Source organism: Rhinolophus ferrumequinum, chromosome 7 (genome assembly GCF_004115265.2).
Source record: "Rhinolophus ferrumequinum isolate MPI-CBG mRhiFer1 chromosome 7, mRhiFer1_v1.p, whole genome shotgun sequence".
In the NCBI taxonomy this organism is placed as follows: domain Eukaryota; kingdom Metazoa; phylum Chordata; class Mammalia; order Chiroptera; family Rhinolophidae; genus Rhinolophus; species Rhinolophus ferrumequinum.
Window position 1 is genome coordinate 24968023 of NC_046290.1, and position 21752 is coordinate 24989774.

Here is a 21752-nt window from a genome sequence, read left to right on the forward strand (position 1 = left end):
ACATGTCTTTATGGATAAATGTTTTCAGATTTTTTGGGTAGATACCCAGGAGAGGGATTGCTGGGTCATATGGTAATTCTATTCGTAATTTTTTGAAGAATCTCCACACTGCCTTCCATAGCTGCTGCACCAATCTGCATTCCCACCAACAGTGTATGAGAGTTCCTTTTCTTCCACAGCTTCTCCAACACTTGTTACTATTTGTCTTGTTGATGATAGCCATTCTAACTGGTGTGAGGTGATATCTCATTGTGGTTTTGATTTGCATTTCTCTGATGATTAGTGATGTTGAGCATTTTTTCATATGTCTATTGGCCATTTGTATGACCTCTTTAGAGAACTGTCTCTTCAGGTCCTCTGCCCAGTTTTTAATTGGATTGTTTGTTTTATGTTGTTGACTTGTATGAGTTCCTTATATATTTTGGATATTAGCCACTTATCGGAGGCGTTATTTGCAAAAATCTTCTGCCATTCAGTTGGTTGCCTCTTTATTTTGTTGATGGTTTCTTTTGCTGTGCAGAAGCTTTTAAGTTTGATATACTCCATTCATTTATTTTAGCTTTTACTTCCCTTGCCTTTGGAGTCAAATTAATAAACTGCTCTTTGAACCCAAGGTTCATAAGTTTGTTTTTTTTTTCTATGCAGTTTATTGTCTCAGGTCTTACGCTTAGGTCTTTGATCCATTTTGAATTAATTTTGGTACATTGTAACAGAAAGCCATCTAGTTTCATTCTTTTGCACATGGCTTTCCAATTCTCCCAGCACCATTTATTGAAGAGGCTGTCTTTTCTCCATTGTATGTTTTTTGCTTCTTTGTCAAAAATTATCTGTCCATATTTATGTGGGTTTATTTCTGGCTTCTCAGTTCTTTTCCATTGGTCTGTGTGTCTGTTTTTCTGCCAATACCATGCTGTTTTGATTATTGTTGCCCTGTAGTACAAGCTAAAGTCAGGGAGTGTGACACCTCCAGCATTTTTTTTAGGATTGCTTTGGCTATTTGGGGTCTTTTGTGGTTCCATACAAATCTGATGACTTTTTGTTCTATTTCTTTAAAAAATGCCATTGGGATGTTGTTGGGATTGCATTAAATCTGTCTATTGCTTTGGGTAATAAGGCCATTTTAACTATGTTGATTCTTCCAGTCCATGAGCATGGAATGTCTTTCTTTTTCTTTGTGTATTCTTCAATTTATTTTAAAATTAGCTTATTGTTTTCAGCATATAGGTCTTTCACATCCTTGGTTAAGTTTATTCCTGGGTATTTTATTTTTTGGTGCAATTTCAAAAGGAATTTTTTTTCCTATTTATTTTTCTGAGATTTCATTGTTAGTATATAGGAATGCAATGGACTTTTGTACATTGATTTTGTTGCCAGCAACTTTGCTGTATGCATTTATTATTTCTAATAGCTTTTGGGTGCAGTCTTTATGGATTTCTATATATAGCATCATGTCATCTGCAAAAAGTGACAATTTGACTTCTTCATTCCCTATTTGGATGCCTTTTATTTCTTTTTCTTGCCTGATTGCTCTGGTGCAGACTTTCAACGCTGTTTTGAAAAGCAGAGGTGATAGGGGACAGCCCTGTCATGTTCCTGAATGTAGAGAAAAGGTTCAGTTTTTCACCATTAATTATGATATTAGCTGAGGGTTTGTCATATATGGCCTTCATTATGTTAAGGTATTTTCCTTCCATACCTATTTTATTAAGTGTTTTAATCGTAAATGAATGTTGTGTCTTGTCAAACGCCTTTTCTGCATCAATTGATATAATCATATGATTTTTGTCCTTTATTTTGTTTATGTGATGTATCACATTGAAGGATTTGCGGATGTTGAACCATCCTTGTGCCCCGGGGATGAACCCCACTTGGTCGTGATGAATAATATTTTTAATGCATTGTTGCATTCGATTTGCTAGAATTTTGTTTATGATTTTTGCATCTGTATTCATCAGAGATATTGGTCTGTAGTTTTCTTTTTTTGTGTTATCCTTACCAGGTTTTGGCATCAGGGTAATGTTGGCCTCATAAAATGAGTTAGGGAGTATTGTGTCTTCTTCAATTTTTTGGAAGAGTTTGAGTAGGACAGGTATTAGATCCTCTTTGAAGGTTTGGTAGAATTCACTAGTGAAGCCATCTGGTCCTGGACTTCTGCTTTTGGGAAGGTTTCGGATGACTGATTCAATTTCCTTACTGGTGATATGTCTATTTAGATTTTCCAGTTCTTTGTCATTCAGCCTCAAAAGGCTGTATGTTTCTAAGAACTTGTCCATGTCTTCTAGGTTATTGAATTTGGTGGCATATAGTCCTTCATAGTATTCTTGGATGATCCTTTGTATTTCTGTGGCATCTGTGATAACTTCCCCTCTTTCATTTCTGATTTTGTTTATCAGTGTCTTTTCTCTTTTTATCTTAGTGAGTCTAGTCAGGGGTTTGTCAATTTTATTAATCTTTTCAAAGAACCAGCTCTTTGTCACATTAATTTTTTCTATTGTCTTTTTGTTCTCTTTTTCACTTATTTCTGCTCTGATTTTTATTATTTCCTTTCTTCTGCTGACCTTGTGTTTCATTTATTCTTTTTCTAGTTCTTTAAGATGTAACATGAGGTTATTTATCTGAGATTTTTCTTTTTTTTTGAAATAGGCCTGTAATGATATAAATCTCCCTCTTAAAACTGCTTTCGCTGCATCCCAAAAATTTTGGTAGGATGTATTTTCATTCTCATTTGTTTCTATGTATCTTTTGACCTCTTTTCTTATTTCTTCTTTAACCCAGTTGTTCTTTAAAAGTATGTTGTTTAATCTCCACATATTTGTGGTTTTTCTACTTTCTTTTTGCAGTTGATATCCAATTTCAAAGCCTTGTGGTCAGAGAATATGCTTGGTATGATTTCAATCTTCTTAAGTTTGCTGAGGCTAGTTTTATGTTGCAATATATGGTCTATCCTTGAGAATGTTCCATGTACACTAGGAAAAAATGTATATTCTGATGTTCTAGGATGAAGTGTTCTATAAATGTCAATTATGTCCATTTCATCTAATATGTCATTTAGGGCTGTTATTTCATTATTTATTTTCTGTTTGGATGATCTATCCACAGCTGTCAATGATGTATTTAGGTCCCCTACTATAGTTGTGTTTTGGTCAGTTTCTCCCCTTAGTTCTGTTAGCAGTTGCTTATTATATTTTGGTGCTCCCTGATTGGGGGCATAAATATTGATGACTATTATGTCTTCTTGTTGTATAGTTCCCTTTAGCATTATGAAATGTTCATCTTTGTCTTTTGTTACCTTTTTTACCCTGAAGTCTGTTTCATCTGATATCAGTATGGCTACACTGGCTTTTCTCGGGATAGCATTTGCTTGGAGTGTCAGTTTCTACCCTTTCACTTTGAGTCTATGCTTGTCCTTGTAGCTGAGATGTGTCTCTTGGAGGCAGCATATGGTTGGGTTTCGTTTTTTAATCCAATCTGCTATTCTGTGCCTTTTTATTGGTGAGTTCAATTCATTTACATTTAGGGTGATTATTGATATGTGAGGATTTCCTATCATTCTATCTTTGGTTTTCTGGTAAGACTGTGTCTCCATTGTTTCTTTGCCTCTTTATTTATATATATATTTTTATATTATATATATATATTTTTATATTATATTATTTTTTATATTTTTATATATATATATTAAATATATATATTTATTTATATTTATATGTGGTGGTATTCTATGTTTTCCCCCTCTGTTTCTTCTTTTATTATGTTATATATTTTCAGTTCTGGATTTTTTTTGAGTGGTTACCATTAAGTTTATGTAAAAGAAAGTTTTATATTTAGAGTATTCCATTTTCTTCAGCATGCTTACTTTCTCCATTCCCATATTCTGGTTCAGGTCTTTACTCTCCCCCTTTGATGTTTTGGTTGTCCCAAATCATCCCGAATTATGCTGGTCAAATAGCCTCCTTTAGCATTTCTTGCAGTGCAGGTCGTGTATTAGAAAATTTCCTCAGCTTCTGTATGTCTGGAAAGGTCTTTATTCCTCCTTCATATCTAAAGGATATCTTTGCTGGATATATTATTCTTGGCTCATAATTTCTCTCTTGCAATAGTTTGAATATTTGATTCTACTGTCTCTGGATTGTAGAGTTTCTGGTGAAAAATCTGACTATAATCTAATGGGCTTTCCTTTGTAGGTTACCGTCTTCATTTCCCAGGCTGCCTTGAGGATACTTTCTTTGTCGTTAATTGGGACAGCTTCAATACAATGTGCCTTGGAGGAAGCCTGTCGGGGTTGAGGGAATTAGGTGTTGTATTTGCTTCTTGGATTCGAGGATCCAGTTCTTTCCACAAGTTTGAGAAGTTCTCATCGACTATTTGTTTGAATATACTCTCTGTTCCCTTGTCTGTTTCTTTTCCTTCTGGTATGTCCATTATTCTTATATTGCTCTTGCTGATGGAGTCAGAAAATTATTGTAGAGCTCTTTCATTTCTTGTAAATCTCAAGTGTCTTTCTTCCTCCACCCATGTCATTTCCAGATTTCTATCTTCGATGTCACTGATTTTTTCCTCCATCTGGTCAACTCTATTACCTAAGCTGGTTATTTTATTATTTATCTCTCTTATTGAGTTCTTAATCTCCAGAAATTCTATTTGGTTCTTTTTAAATATTTTAATCTCTTTGGTAAAATGTTCATTTTGTTCTTTGATTGTGTTTCTGAGTTCATTAAACTGAATGTCTGGGTTTTCTTGCATCTCGTTGAGTTTTTTTAAGAACTGCAATCTTGAATTCTCTGTCATTTAAGTCACATATTTCCATGTCTTTAAGTTCATTTTCTGGAGACTTTTCATTTTCTTTCTGTGTTGTCTTGTTACCTTGGTTATTCATGTCTATTAATGATTTATTATTTATCTTCCTAGACATCTACATGAGTGGGTTCTGTAACAGGTTGATAGAAAGAGGTCTTTCTTTTGTTTTCCAGTAAGTGTTGGTAGAATATGTTATTTTCTCTCCGACTGCAGACTTTTATTATCTCTCACCCTGTAGTGTCACGTTTTCTCTGCACTATTGTGGTCTCACACAATGGGGGAATTCCCTGGAAGGCAGGATTCTCATCTAAACAGTTTGACTGGGTCATAGGGTGCTGACTCCATGGGGGGATGTGGAGAGCTTCTGAAGTTCCAAAGCTCTTCCTGCCCCAGATTCAAATCCCTGTGTTTCAGCAGCTCTGTTTACTCCTGCAGTGATCCACCCAGATAGGTGGGGTCAGGGGCAGGGTGGGTTGTGAGATGTGGCCCAGTGCAATAGCGGTGACCACCACCAAGCCAGTCCTGCTTCCACTGCTCACTCCCCTTTGCTGGAACTAGTTGGGCTGTGAGTCCATGTCTGTGGACCACAGTTCTCAGAACTGCAAATGTTCTGTTCTTTTGATCTGACACTGCTACTGTTCCACTTCTAGCACTGGGTAGGTGGGAGCAGAGCGAGCTCTGGGAGGGTAGGGAGACTAGACTCAGTGCCTAAGGCTTCTGTTCTCTGTAGCAGTGAGGGCTTAAACCACCGTTTTCAGTCTTCTGCCCTCAGTCTTTGCTCTGAGGTCTCTTCCATGAGCGTTGGGTTCATCTGTGTTATATGCTGTCCCCTCAACCCTGTGGGCCATAAACGGAGCCCTAGCAGTCTGAGTTCTTCCCTCTCCAGCAGCTGCGGTAGTTCCGGAATGCATTGAGCTCAGAGCACTGAGCTACATCTGTGTCCTGCGCACGCATGGCACCATCTCTGCACTTCTCCCTTCCTTCCTCCCCAACTCGTGCAATTTGCCCACCTTTAGATGATTTCAGTTTTACGCCTCTTAATCATATGCCTTAGTAGAACGCCTGTCTGCTGCTCGGGGAGTTCTTTGTGGAGTTATGGTTATTCAATTTCTTGTAAATTCCAGGGGAGATTTCAAGAGGCTCACTTCATGCCGCCATTTTTATGACGTCATCCCCATTTCTGTTGAATAGGAGGAAGTTTAAATTTTTTTTCCTTTGCCACACCAGTGCATGCTCAGGTTTATGTGTCCAGTGTTCAATTGGGATGGGGGTGGAGGTGGAGGTGGGGTCATGGACTGGGGGTGAGTTTTGCCAATTTGTAACTTTGAGAAAGTGAGCAACATTTCATGCCTTGGTTTGCCTCTAGGAAATGAAGCCCAGAGACATGCCAGTTTTTAAGAGCTGAAGTGAATTGCAAGCATGTGGATAAATGCTAACAGCAGAGGAGACAGGAAGACAGACCTGCCCTGTCCAGAACTGCTCTGGGAGGGCACTGTCAGGCAGGAGGGAACAGGTCTTTGAACAGAGCAAACAATGCTTGGGTCACAGTGGAAGGGTGTGGAAGGTGAATGATTTTTTCTTACAATTTTAGAATGCTAGGCTCAAAGAATTCTCAGCGATCACCCCACCCAAATGTGTTTTAAGATGGGGAAGCTGACTATAAGACAAGTTAGGGACTCAGCCAAGGAAGGGATCCAGTTAACATCAGAGGCGGGATTCAAACCAGGCGTTGATTTCCTGCTGTAGCATTCTTTCTCCTTTCCACCATCTTAGGCCTGGTAACACTCCAAATGGAATGACTCTCCAAGAGTACCAGTGGGAAAAGAGCTTATCCTCTCAAATAAGACACTTTATCAGGTAGCACAGCCTTTCCTTAAGAGCTGCAGCCATTTTCAGTAGCCAGTGTCACCTGCTTACTCCTGGTGGTGTCCTAGGCCAGCCCTATGGCTTATTATAGTAACAACAAGGAAGAGACTGGTTGTTGAGAGATACAAGATTTGAGGGATAATTTACAGTTTGGGTTTGGCCAGAAGCCGAACCTGAAACAAGGATTTGAGGGCAAGCAGTTTATTTGGGAGACATCCCACGAAACACCACTAGGGTAGGAAGAAGTGGGACAGGGAAGGGAAGGAAGCCAGTAAATGGTATTATCAAACCACTTTGCCTCTGTGGATAACAGAAGCTCAGTTCTGCTTGGGACTCTGGAGACTGTGTACAACATGCATACACCTTAGAGCAGGCTTTCTCAGCCTCAGCATGGTTGGCATTTTGAGTTGGATAATTTTCTGTTGTAGGGGGCTGTCCTGTGTATTGTCAGATGTTCAGCAACATCCCTGGCCTCTACCTACTGGATGCAAGTAGAATTTCCACCCCAACCCCAAGTTGTGATAACTCCAAAGGACCCCAGACATTTCCCAATGTCCCCTGGGAGCAAAAATGCCCAGGGTTGAGAAACACCTAAGAGTTATGTCCTTATATGTATGTATGTCTAAGAGTTATCCCATTCAAGGGATGAGGAAACTGGGATATATTTATCCTCTGACTCTCCGTTCATCATTGGTAGCGGGATGTTTCTGGGGACATTAACTCTCTGAAACTCATTTGCCATGCATACTATTGTGGTCAAAACATAGTTCTCAGGCAGAGATTTGCGGGAAAAATAACTCTTAGGATTTATAGGTAAGTTCTGAGGGCATATGAGCGGGGCACAGACAACACCTACTATGTGTGGTCATCTGGGGATCTGCTTTATTATTCATGCATTTAGTCATCATCTTTTCGTTCATTCTACAAATGTTTGTCAAAGATATACTGTGTACTAGGCATCAGGCAGGACACAGGAGATTCAACGTTCAATGGCAAGAAAAAAATGAGCATGGTTCCTGTCCTGATGTCATTAGAAGTAACAGCTTAGAAGAGCAATGAGCATTAGTCACATAATACAAATGAATGTTTTTAACTGCTACTGTGATAAGTGCTAAGATAAGATACACAGTACGGCAATAAATTATAAACTATGGCTGTTCCTCCAACACTCTACATTTAGGACCTTTGCATTTATCATTGCCTTTACCTGGAATTTTTTTTTTCCTAGACATCATTTCTTGGTCTTTCTCTTCATTTGGGGCTCTGTTAAGCACCTCATCTTCTAGAGAGGTGTTCCATGAGCACTTTTTCTAAAAGAGTGCTCCTGTCCTTCTGTCCCTTACCCTGTTTATTTGTGGTTCATAACACCTATCATACCTGACAAAGTTTATGTTTAATGTTTATTGCCCCTCCCTGCCACATCGATTATTTTGTTTCCTTTCTGTTCCCAGGACAATAACTGGCACTTAATAGGTATTCAAAAAATATCTGTTGTATGAATAATCTAGAGCAATTGACTTGGTCAGGGAGGTCAAGGAAAACTTTCTGAAGGCGATGGCCAACCAAGGTCTAAACAGAAGGGTTTACCTGGATGAAGAAGGTAGGAAAAAGCAGGAATAGCATGTGGAATTGCTCTGTGGATGGAAGAAGCACAGTGATCCTAAAACACTAAACAAAGGCCAGTGTGCCTACAGCAGAGGTAGCTAACTAACCGTTAGTTAGAATTTTAATTTTAGAGTAAAACCAAAGGGAAACCATTGCTATGTGTCAAGCAATGAAAAGTTGTGAATGGGAAAGTGGAAGAAGGGGTGGGTAAATACAACCAGATTTCTATCTTAAAAAGATAGTTCTGGCTCCAGGATCTAGAATACTGGAGGGAGGCAAGAGCGGGCACCATCATGGTGATGGGTTTCATCCTCACAAACTTACACCCATCTAAGTGAATATTTGTGCATATACGTGTATATATGTCTTTGAGTTCTTACGGACAGAAAAAGAATTCTCCCCAAAGAGCTTTTGGCGAGCTCTTCTGTCCAGTAGTCCTCATTGGTATTCATGTCTTCAAAATGCCTTTAGTTTTAGTTGAGGAATGAGGTCCTGTGCTTGCCTCCCTTTCATAGGACCATTTATCTTCTGGAGTCCTAGCTCCTTAATTAATATGGGTGAAACCAAGTCTTGTCCTCGATCCTGGGATCTTGTGGAGGATCTGTCTTACTGTTTACAAATATTTGATGCTTTTTCCATGGTAGGGTAATCCATCCTTGCCTGTTGAAATAGGGCATGGTCAGTGGCTTGCTCTGTCTAATGATGTGAGCAGAAAGCATGTGTGTTATTTCTGGTACAGAAGTTTTCAGAGCCAGAACATAATTGTTCGTGTTTCCTTTTGCCTTTGCATGCATACCGTAAAGATGAACAAAAGGAAAAAGGCCTAATTAGGAGTTGAGATAGCCCACGACTATTCCCAGAGTTTGTGTTAACAAGCTGTGACATAATTAGTTTGCTATTGTACTGGTCACACGTATTTCTTATGGTTCCTTTTGTTTCTAAGACCCTGTACAGACACTGTAGAAATAAAATGATGATTTTTGGAGCCTTATTGGAAATGGTGCCCCTGGGGATAATGGGGGGAAAGACTTGTGTAGGGCCTGGGAAGCACTGATAGGTAGTTTTGAGCTTAAAAAAAAAATTGCTCTTCAGGATGGTGTTCCTGAACAGCAGGTTTTCTCTAGAAGCTGTGTTACTTATTCTTTCTCAGACTTTCTCCCCATTGAGATCAGAGGAACAGCTAGAGAATATCCATTCCGGCAGAGTGGAGTCTCAGGACTCTTCTCTGAAACCAGGAAATGAGTGAACTGTTCCTACAAATTGCTGTTAATTTTATTCTTAATAGGTGTTCTCTATAGGCACTATTTTTGGCAACTTCAGTCCCCAGTGGCACCTATTCAGGCTATAGGAGTCTTAAGAGAAGAATTGATAGCCTGAGTTGTGTCGTGTCTGAGGTTTGTGGGGGACTGTTGCTATCTCCATTGGAGCCAGATGTTTCCCCAGTCCTCAATCTGCAATGTCTCCAAATAGAGCCTCCTGGAACACCTGGCGCCATCTTACAGAGGTGCTGATACTTCCGTGGGTTGGGGCCCCACCAGGAAAAAGCTTCTGCGCAGAAGAGGAAGTAAACTTCACAATGAATTCAGCTGCGGCGAAAGGAGTGGGACATGCACTGCCCCAGAAGACCCCAGTGCGTGGCTGCTTTTCAGCTTCCCTTGTGCTTCCTGCAGCTTGTGTCACATTCCACGGACATTCAGCTTTGCGCATGTGCATGCAGGCCCCGTCTGCGGTGGTCAGGGGCCTGTCACCTAAAACCAGGCGCTGACCTCAGGTCAGGAACTCTTTGAGTGTTTAATCTCTCTGCTGCTCATGGCTAGCTGGGTGGCCTCTGAAATATTATTTAATGTGTCTGGGTTCTGATTTCCTCAATTGTGTGGTACCCGGTGACCTTGTGGTGACATTTCACTACCTATGAAAAATGGTGCCATATGACTGGTTAGTCTTTACCTAGGAGAAAATACGGAGGGGTTTCTTGCTTGAGAACGGTCCTGTAAACCTAGGGTCACAGTTTATCTTCTCCACTAAGGTAGGGATTATAACCATAAAGGTTATACCTCAAGAGAAAGGAAAGTATCTTCCTTTCTAAACGTGAAGTTATAAAAAACTTACATTTGTGCTTTTTTTCCCCCTGACTGCTCAGAGCCAAATATGAAATTTAATTGGCAACTGTGTTAATGTTTATCATTAATATATTTGCATTTTCCTTTTACCCTGTAGTCCTATTTGTCTATTTTAATAAACAGGGATTTGAAAGTCGGGTGTAAGTAAATTCAAAAACTAAATTTATGCATAGCTTGAGGGGGCCTTATGGGTTGTTAAATCTAATATGCACTTTACACATTAAGTAGTTAAGATCTGAAGAGAAGGGGCAGGCACAAGTGTCCTCAGCTTGTCAGTTTCAGAGCGGGACTTGTAAAGCAGGTCTTTTCATTCTTAGACAAATACTAGTTCCTCCATTCCATGATGACCATTCTTAGAAAATGGAGCTTATCTATGACAGTGGGGAAAAAGCTAAACAACAATCTTTGCTTTAGTTTCAGGAGCAAGATTTTTTAAATTAAACAGTTTCTGGTACATGTAACAAGGAATTCAGTTAATTTGTGCTGATGAGGTCACACTTAATTGTTATACTCATGACTCTAGGTTGGGTTCTTCTGGAGTGCTCTGAACCTGATGCATCATTTCTGTCTGGAGAAAAATGAACAACTGTCCATCTTCATCCTGGTGAAAATTAGTAGCTGTTCATCTTAGTGTAATTGCCACAGTGTACAGCTATGACAGTAAGTATATTTTCATTTATCTATTTGAAATATTATGTAGTGTCTATTATAGTTCTAGTACTACATAATGTATACATATAATGTATATGTGTTAAATATTTTTATGGGTAATATGTTTATGCAGGTAAATGTGACATATTTTGTATATAGATCCATGGATGTAGAAACATAACAGATCTATTATCTGTGTATGCGTATATTTTGGAGGAATTCTGTTATCTGGCTTCCTCATATTCCTGTTTCCTTACTTCTCATATTCTCTTTCTTGGCTTCCCTATTTTCTTCTAGTACTAAAGTAGAATGAGGGAGGAAATATATGATGGAGAAGGTTGTGCACAGCACAGTTCTCAAGGGCTCACCTGTACCTGTCTGACCATAAGCAGCAGCCCTGCAGTTCAAATCATGAACTTGCCATCCTAAACCGAAGGCATAACTTAGGTGAAATAAGCCATCTTTTGGATGCTGAATTTGCAAACAAACATATGTAAAAAATAACAGTTAGATCCTAAAAGTGAATCAAACTACTTGGTAATTTTTTCATCTAATATTGGGCAAAGCGACAAGACTGAATCCTCAAGAAAGATACTTACCTCTCCATATTGGTGATGCCTGTGATGTTGTGGTGTGGGAATGGCCATGCTGTGTTGAAATTCTTTCAGTTCTCACTGATATGAAGAGAGGTCTGGGCTGTAGCAGATTGCAATATAGCAAGACTCCAGGGTAATTAACTTCTCTATCATTTGGAAAATTAATTGGAGAAAACACTAAGAATTTTGCAGGTAATCCCTTTTAATGGTAGTATTGTAAATTTTTAAATATGGTTAACATACTTAGGTATGGCTAACCATATTTAAATGTTTAACATCATAGTAATACCATATATTTACATATCATCCTAACTCCAAGGAGCTCTAAATGATATACAAATTGTTTTTAAATCTACTTACAGCTCCCAGTGTCTCTGGGAAGCAAGCTGGGACAGGTTCTATGAATACTATTTAAAGACAAGGAATTTGAGATTCATTGAGTGGCAAATCCAGGCTCATCCAATACGTCAATGTCTGACTTAGATGCTCTTGGCATCCATGTCCTTCCTGTTTTGTTATTTTCAGTAGGGACCTAGAGTCTTCCTGTTTGATCAACTTTTTTCCCTGTAGCTTGCTTCCTAAACACCATCACATCACGCTCTACTGCATGAAGTTCAAGGCCAAATGGAATCTTTGTTGTTTCAGTAATGGATTGAGACTTTCTTCTGTACTCACAGGACATTTTGCCAACAATCACAGACACATTGTTCTAGATCAATCTCTTTTTAAATATTTGGTGAATAGCAAAGATTAAGAGTTTCACTGGATTCTAGAATTTTGCCAATGAAAGGAAGTGGTAGGGTACAGTGTATAGAACACTTGTCTGTGATTCAGATATCTGGGTTCTAGTATTTAGGAGTTTGGCCTTTGCCAGAGATCTGTGAACTGAGCTGGATCATTGAGAACCTTCCCTAGGAGATGGGGCTTCAGGAAATGAATTTGATATACAAAGGAAAGCATAACTGGGAACTTTAGCAATAGAGCCTCTCTGTGAATTCACAGTCTTTCCTTCTCCTGCCACTATCACGGATTTTTGGAAACTTAAAAGTAAAGGACAGACTTAGTAATAATTGCTACGATTCTTGGGGCCTTTACTTGTGTGTAGTCATTATTCACTTTCATCTTATGACCTAGGTTTTAACTGTGTGACTTTGGGCAAGTGACTCATCCATTCTGGGTCTCAGGTGTATCAAATATGAAAAGGAATGGCTTGACTAGATCTAGTGGTTTTTAAATTGGGCTTTGTAAATTTCTAAGAATCAAGGGAGAGTTCTTAGGAGCTTCTGAGAGCATCAAAGAAGCTACATGGGTAGGTTTCCTCAGGGTATCAATCCTTTACCTCATTTTCAGTCATAGGAGTTTTGCTTTTTTTTTTTTTTTTTGACTTTATTTTATTATTATTTTTTAAGGAGGGCTCAGCTCACAATGGCCCATGTGTGGATCAAAGCGGCAACCTTGGTGTTATCAGTGCCATGCTCTAACTAACTGAGCTAACCAGCCACCCAGAGCTTTGCTTTTTAATCTGTGTTAAATAGTGGCCTAATTTGACAATAGGCTTCTTCCACTAAGAAAAGTTTAGTTTTACTTCTGTCAAAATGGATTAAAAGAGATTGGATTTACATTTCTACCCAAAACAAAGATATATGAAACTACAGTTTTCAAGACAGTGGACATCAGCTCATGCATATGAGGAAACTATACGTGAGACTAGAGATAGTACTATCCAAAAAGCTTAGAAGGAATAATCTCTGGTGCTCACTCTGGGCCAGAAATAATGCCTGTTCTCACCAGTCAGACTGGAGAGTGTTAAAATTCATGGAATATCATTAGATAGAGTACTCAGAAAGTCTTGTCTCTGTGGTGAGAAATAATTTGCCTTAGGCTAAATACTGCTCTTGTCCTGCCTGACAAGTCTTAAAATCATGAACAAAAAGGACCAAACTGTTTCCTTATAATTTAATTGTATCCCCAAATAAAGCTTAAAAATATTTGTTTATAGGAATATAAAAATATCTAACACCAAACAAAGTAAAGTTCACGACTGGAATCTAATAAAACATTATCAAGCATGTAATAAAGCAGGGAAATACAACTCATAATAAGGAGAAAAATCAATCAATATTGACTTAGAACTGACACAAATGTTGGAATTAGCAGACAAGGATATTAAAATAATTATAACTGCATTCCACATGTTCAAAAAGTAAAGTAGAAACATGGAAGATTTTTTTTTTTAAAAAGCTCAGATCCAGCTTCTAGATATAAAAGCTACAATATCTTAGGTGACAAATACATTGGATAGGATTAATAGCAGATTAGACATCGCAGAAAGAAAGATTAGTGAATTTGAAGACAGAGCAATAGAAACTATCAAAAATGAAGCACAAAGAGAAAAAAGAATTAAAAAAAGTAAACAGTACCAGTGAGCTATGGGGCAACTTCAAGAGGCCTAATATATACCTATGTAATTGGAGCCCCTGAAGGGGATGTGGGGAGGGATAAAAATATTTGAAGAAACAATTTCATGATAAACCCCTATATATTAGTTTCCTATTTTTGTTAGAAAAAATTACCACACATTTAGTGGCTTAAAATGATCTAAGTTTATTATTTTATAGTTCTAGAGATCAGAAATCTTAAATGGGTCTTAGGGATTAAATTAAGGTGTCAGCAGAGCTGCATCCTTTCTGAACGCTCTGTTCAGAACATCTATTTCTTACTTCTTCTAGCTTTTAGAGGCTGCTAGCAACCCTTGGCTTGTGTCTACACTACTCCAACTTCTTTTATTGCCACACCTCTGACTCTGGCCTTCCTGCCGTCCTCTTCTAAGGACTCTTGTGACTATATTGAGTCCACTTGGATAATCCAGGATAATATTCCCATCTCAATATCCTTAGTTTAATTACATATGCAAAGTCCATTTTGCAATTTAAGTTAACATATTCATAGGTACTACGGAGTGAATTGTGTCCTGCCAAAATATATTTTGAAGTCCTAACCCATGATACCTGTGAATGTGACTTTACTTGGAAATAGGGTCTTTGTAGCTGTAGCTAAGATGTAAATTGAAATGAGGTTATAATCCAGTATGACTTATATCCTTATAAGAGAGCAGACAAACATAAAGAAAGGGGGGACACAATGTGAAGACAGACACAGAGGAAAAATGGCCACCTGAAGATAGAAGTAGAGATTGGAGTTATGCTTCCATAAGGAAAAGAACAACTGAGGCTACCAAAAGCTGGAAGAGTCAAGGATGGATCCTCCACAGAGGCTTCAGAGGTAGTACGGCCCTGCCAACACCTTAATTTTGGACTTCCAGCCTCCAGAACTGTGATAGAATAAATTTCTGTTTAAGCTACCTTATCTGTGGCAGCCATAGCAAAGTAATACAGTAGATTTCAGGAATTAAAATGTAGACGTTGTTAGGGTTCTATTATTCTACCAACCATACCACAGATCCAAGAATCTCAAGAAACCCCAAGCCCAAGAAACAGGCAGAAAATTACACCAAGTCACATCATAATTAAATTGTCAAAAATCACTAATAGAGAGAAAAATCCTAAAAGCAGCAAGAGAAAGAGGCAACTTAAGTACAGAAAAACAAAGATATCAACATCTTTCTAATCACAAACAATGCAAGTGCAAAGACAGTGGCACAATATCTTTAAACAGGAAGTCCTTACTTAACATTGTTGATAGATTCTTGAAACGACATACAATGAAATCAGTTTTACCATAGGCTAATTGATATAAACAAGAGTTAAGTTCCTATGGCATCTTATCAATGTTATAACAAAACAACATTGAACAAAACAATGTTTTTTGAGGACCTGCTGTACTGAAAGATAAAAACTGTCAACCCTGAATTCTATGCCAAGCAAAAATATCCTTTGAAAAATGAAGGCAGGTAGACATTTTCAGACATACAAAACCTGAAAGCATTCATCACCTGCAGACTGTCACTATAAGAAATGTTAACAGAAGTCCTTCCAGTGGAAAGAAAATGATCCCAGATGGAAATCTGTATCTACACTAAAGATTGTAGTTACCAGAAATGGTAACTACATGGGTAGATAGGCAAGACTTACCCTTTATTACTAATCTTAAAACTATAATTGACTGTTACAAATAATAGCAATATAGTTGTTGCATTATAAGATAATGTAAAAGTAAAATGTATGACAACAATAGCACAAAGTCCAGAAAGGGAGAAATGGAAGTAGGCCATTTTTAAGGTTCTTATACTATATATAATGTGGTGGTATATCACTTGAAGATAGACTGTGAAAAGTTAAAGATGTATCTATTTTTTAAAGCAACCACTAAAATAACAAAACAAAGAATTATAGTTAAAAACCCAATAAAGAAGATAAAATGGAATCATTAAAAATAATTAATCCAAGTCAGAAAAAGAAAAGTGAATAAGTTGTATATCTGCATAGTAGAATACCACTCAGTAATAAATAGAAGTAAACTATTGATACATACAACAATATAGATGAATCTCAAAATAATTCTGCTGAGTGCAAGACCAGAGAAAACGGTTTACATAATATATGATTCCATTTATTTAAAATTCTAAAAAATGCAAATTAATCAACAGTGAGAGAAACTACTGGGAGAATGAGGCAGGCAGAAGTGGGAGGCATTGCAAAAAGACATAAGAAACTTTTGGGATTATTGGATATGTTCACTCTTTTGATTGTGGTGATTATTTCACAATTGTTTTACATGGGTATACATAAGTCAGAATTTATTAAATTATACACTTTAAATATGTGCAGTTTATTGTATGTCAATTATACTTTTACAAAACTTAAAAAAAATTTAACCATCAGACTATTTGATATCTGATTTCTCTTTTTGTTCTAAACAATGAGAAAAATTTCTAATAAGGGACTTGCTGATGATGGTATAAATTATTACAATCCATCTAGAAAGCAATTTGGCAATAGGTATGAGGTCTGACAATTAAGTTCGTGAACTCATCCTAGAAAAAGTGCTACATACCTTATTGCCGAATATCACTATGGTCACCTTCAAAGTACTTCCCTTGGGAAGCTATGCACCAATGCCGGCACCTAGTCCACCCTTCAAAGCAATTTTGGAGCTCTTTTTCTGGAATGACCATCAGAGCTGTCATCATATTTGATGTCCTGAATGTCATCAAAATGTCTTCCTTTCAATATTTCCTTTATCTTCAGGTGAAGAAAGAAGTCATTGGGGGCCAGATCAGGTGAGTAGGGAGGGTGTTCCAATACAGTTACTTATTTATTGGCTAAAAGCTCCCTCACAAACAGTGCTGTGTGAGCTGATACATTGTCATAATGCAAGAGCCATGAATTGTTTGCGAAATGTTCAGGTTGTCTAACTTTTTCATGCAGCCTTTTCAGCACTTCCAAATAGTAAACTTGGTTAAGTGTTTGTCCAGTTGGTACAAATTCATAATGAATAATCCCTCTGATATCAAAAAAGGTTAGCAACATCGTTGCAACAAGTTCACGAACTTAATTGTCAGTCCTCGTCTCAAGGTCCCTAAAAATGTTCATATGTTTTGCCTCAGAATCCCATGGCAATCTGTCTTAAAGAAATAATTGAAAATATACAAGTATCATGGAAACCCTTGCAACATTTCCCTCTCACCTCAAATCCTTAGAAATGACAAAATTATTGCTTTTAAAATCATGCTGAAAAACAAAAGTGTCTTTAGTTTGCCAAACAACATTTAATGACTTTCAGAAAGATGGGGTGAGATTGAAACGGAAATCACAGCTCAAAACAAGTGTCTTTAGTTGGCCAAACAACATTTAATGACTTTCAGAAAGATGGGGTCAGATTGAAAAAGGAAATCACAGCCCAAAACCCATGCAGGAGAGAACTTCTGGAAAGGTAGATGTGGCTCCAAGGATGCTATAAGCCGAGAAGTTGGTTGCTTTTAGAGGCCTGGTGAGAAGTCCCCTGGAGCAACTGACAGGGGTGATGAGTTGGGGTTCTGTAGCAGAAGCAGTCAGGTCTGTTGACCATCTATCTGCACTGTCCCTCTCCTCTACCTCTTTCACTCCCAGGAGATGAGCAACCAACATGTCTCTTCCCTTAGACGGGAACAGTCAGTGAGGAGAGATTGGGTGGGGCCTTTGGTGGCTGTTACGCCTAGGTGGAACAATGAGCTCCCACATCAGGAAATAACTGAAGGTCTGCCTTGAAGGATAGCACATTCTGTTCCTCATCCAAATCACAGGAGACAGGCTGGAGTCACATCACATAGAACAGCATGTCCTGCTCTCTTTTACAAGCAGGTGGAAGACACACAAAGGTTGAAATGAAAGGAGTGGAAAAAATATAAAAGGAAAATACTAACCAGAATAGAGTAAATTTGGCAATACTACTATCAAAAATACTACCACAAAAGAGAATTCAAGGTGGATATTATTAAAATGGTCACAGAGGAATATTTCAGAGTAATAAGAGGGTTTATCAACCAAGCAAGCCTTTGTGACCCTGACAGCATAGCTTCTAAATATATAAAACAAAAGCAAATATAAAATATAAATGTATAGACCCACAATCACAATGAACTTTAACATACATTTTTTAAAAATCAAGAAATCAAGTACACTAAAAATAAGTAAGAATATAAAAGATTTAAATAATATAATGAATAAATTATATATACCCAATGGACAACATTCATTTTTTTTTTCAAAAGCATATTAAACATTCATGAAAAAAAATTCATCATATATTAGAAAATGTTAATAAATTGTAAACACATAGGCCACATTGACTCATCATGATGTGTTAAAATGAGAAATTGAGAAAAAAAAAAACAAAACAACAAAAAACCCCAAAGCCAAAAACCAACTATACTCCTTCAAATTAAAAACTGTACTTCTTGAAATTAAAAAACAAAACAAAACAAAAAAACCCACTCCTTTGTAACACTTGGATTAAAGAGGAAATAAAAAGCTATTTAGAAATGCAATATAACAAAAGTACATGCTAAAACCATTAATATGGCCAAGACAGTACTTGGAGTAATATTTGTTATCGTAATTGTACTTATTAGGAAAAACAAGGAAGACAAAAAAATAAACATACTAATCTTTGAACTCGAGATGCTAGACACATATGAGAAAAATAAGCTCAAAGAGTGTGGAGTGAAGCAATTAATAAATATAAAAGTAGAAATTAATTACACAGAAATTAAAAGATAAGTAAAGAAATTGTAGAGTTGCTCTATAAAACCAAAAGGTAATTCTTTGCAAAGGCCTGTGCATTCTGGTCTCATATGCCAGGGCCTTCTCCCGTGTCCCATGCTTCCTCCTTCCACCCCCATCAATCACAGGTACTAACAGGGAAACCCAGTGGGTATCCTGTATCTCTACAGAGACCTTGACACTGAATATAACATACTTAACATTCTTGTGGCAGGTGGCATTTGTCAGTTTATTTTGTTCAAGTCTATACGTGACATGTTAGAAAATTTGAATGCAGCCTGTAGAATTGTATACACCAGGGATTGTGTGCAAACCCCAGCAGTCTGGAGCCTTTCTGAATATACTGTCAGAAATCTGGTACTTATAAACCCATGGGTTTCTTTTTTGGAGAAGAAATCCTTCTTTGTGGGATGTTACTGAGGGAGTAATATACATTTACTTCAGAATCTGTGAAGCCCTACCCATGTGGCCAAAAGTGTTTAGGTGAGGTGGGCACTCTTTTATTTTGATGCTGTGCATTTTCCTTCTCACCCTACTTCATGCTTTAGAACACAGTTGGCCCTTGGAAAATTTGTGGAGATCATTGTTGCATATTTTGCCACATTCCAACTCTTTTCAGCACCATCTATGTACGCAGTATTCCCATTTTGGATTCCACTGGGCTAGGATGGGATCCTAAATTCTAACCACTTCCTCTCCTCTTCAACTTATTGGTCCTATGTCTCATGATCTTATATCTCTACTATATGCAAGAAGCTGATAACTAATTAGATAAAATGATTTAAATTTAGATCTCCTGGATCCTAAAGGAGCCTGAGAAATCATCACAATCACTATCCTCAACTACTTTAAACCGATGCTCCCCACAGAGAGCTTTCTGACTTTCATCTTTTGAATATTTCTACCAGCCAAATGCTTTTTGTTTAGCTTTCCCTTTCGTAGTATTTGTAATTAAAACAATAAGAATATCAGCATTCCACTACCCCCATTCTGATGTATTTCTCCTGTGGAGGTGTATTCTCTTAGGGACAATCACACAGTACAAGATTTGGATTTGCATTTGGTTGTATGTAGCAGAAGCACAAATACAATGAATAGCTTAACTCGAGTAAGGCTTTGTTGGATTTGCAAGTAATAAATCCAGTGGCAGAGAGTCCGGCTGGGCCTGCTGCTCAGGGAAGTTGCCAGAGAGCCAAGTTCCTCACCTGGGTACCTTGTCTCCCTGAACTAAACAGGAGTTGTGCTAGTGTGGAAGTTGAGAAGAATGGGTATCTGCGTGGAAATTAACATAGTCTAACCTACCACTTTCATAGATATAGAAACTGAGATCTATACAATTTCAGTGACTTGCCCACGGTCATGAAGCTGTTCAATAATAAATCCGATATTAGAACTCAGGACCCAAGACTTCTTCTTATTTGGTGTCCTCAAAATCCCCCAAATTTGACATGCTGGCATGTCTGTGCATTTTGCACATGCCATTCCCTTGGAACCCCCGGCCAACATGCCTGCCCATTTCAACTTAACTCTACTCATCCTGATGCTTTCCTTGAATTGAAGGTAGCAATTTCAAGAATTTGGGGAAAGTGGTATTGGGGGTTGTGTTTGGCCTAAGGGTTAAGTCTTCAAAAAGTATAATTCTTAAGCCTCTTCATAATCTGCAGTAACGTAATGACAGCTCCTTTTTGCCCACCTCACTCTCTCCTTCTATGCATCCACCATTTCCTTCCCACTGCTCATTGGGATCTGCTTTGCTACTTGAGCTCCATGAGGTAGAGCTACGTTTGGAGCCCAATTCCTACCCTACTCTCTGTTCTTATACCTCAGTCTCCAGCAGGTGAATTAGAAGAGTTTTTGTTTGTTTTTGTTTTGGGGTCATTATTTTTGCAGTACTCACAAGTTGCTCATAGGAATTAAGCAGAAAACAGAGCCCCTTGTTTTCTCCTCATTGGATTTCCCGTAGCACTTTGCACAGGTACTCACACACAGTAATTCCTCAAAAAACCTTTGTTGGATGAATGGCTCCCTAGAAAACTTTTAGAGTTAGGTGTGGGGGCTTGTAGAGATGTGCCTTGCCTAATTCCTGGTACCTAGTAAGCTTCCGGATAGGATGTTTGCAACTTCCTTTCAACACTTTCAGAATAGGTAGTATGATATTATGTGAGAATTGGTTTATGCTGCAATCTAGAGATGATCAGAAACGTCCCCAAACTCTCATGCATTCTTCTTTGAAACAGAGAAGCCTCTGTCTCCTCTAAATCTCAAGGGCTACCTGTATAAACCCTTCTTTCCACCTATGTCAGCGTAGTGAAGAACATCCCGCTTTATGGAGACTCGCTGTGTATTCCATGTACCCAGGCTCTTATCTGTTCAAGTAATATTTGTTTATTTGTTAGCTTAGTTGGTGGTGCCTTCAGGCTGTTGGAGGGCAAGACACCATCTTAAAAAAACAAAACAAAACCAAAACCAAAAAACCGCAAAATAAAAGAAATATCTTGGCAAACCCAGAAAGCTTCAGCAGTTGGCTGAGGTCAAATTATTTAAATGAACATTAGCTTCTCCATCATGAAGAAGAACCTTCAACTAAAAATTAAACCAGCCTGATCATAACCATTTGTTTCTTCCTCTGCACACGCTGGTTGGCAAAACTGCCGTCTGCTTCTACCCCAGTACATTTTATTCATTTCTGGTTGCATTCTTGTCATCCCAGTTCAATATGGAGATTTTTGTTCTGGAGCTAATTAGTTTCAGCTGGTATTTACTCAGCATCAATCTTTTTGGAGATAAATACAAGTAGAAGAGCCAGTTGGTGTGATGGAGTCTTTTTTTTCTTGTGTAAGTTCATGCCTTTCTTACTGTCTTCTTTTCCCACATTTTTTTTTTTTTTTAAAGAAGAT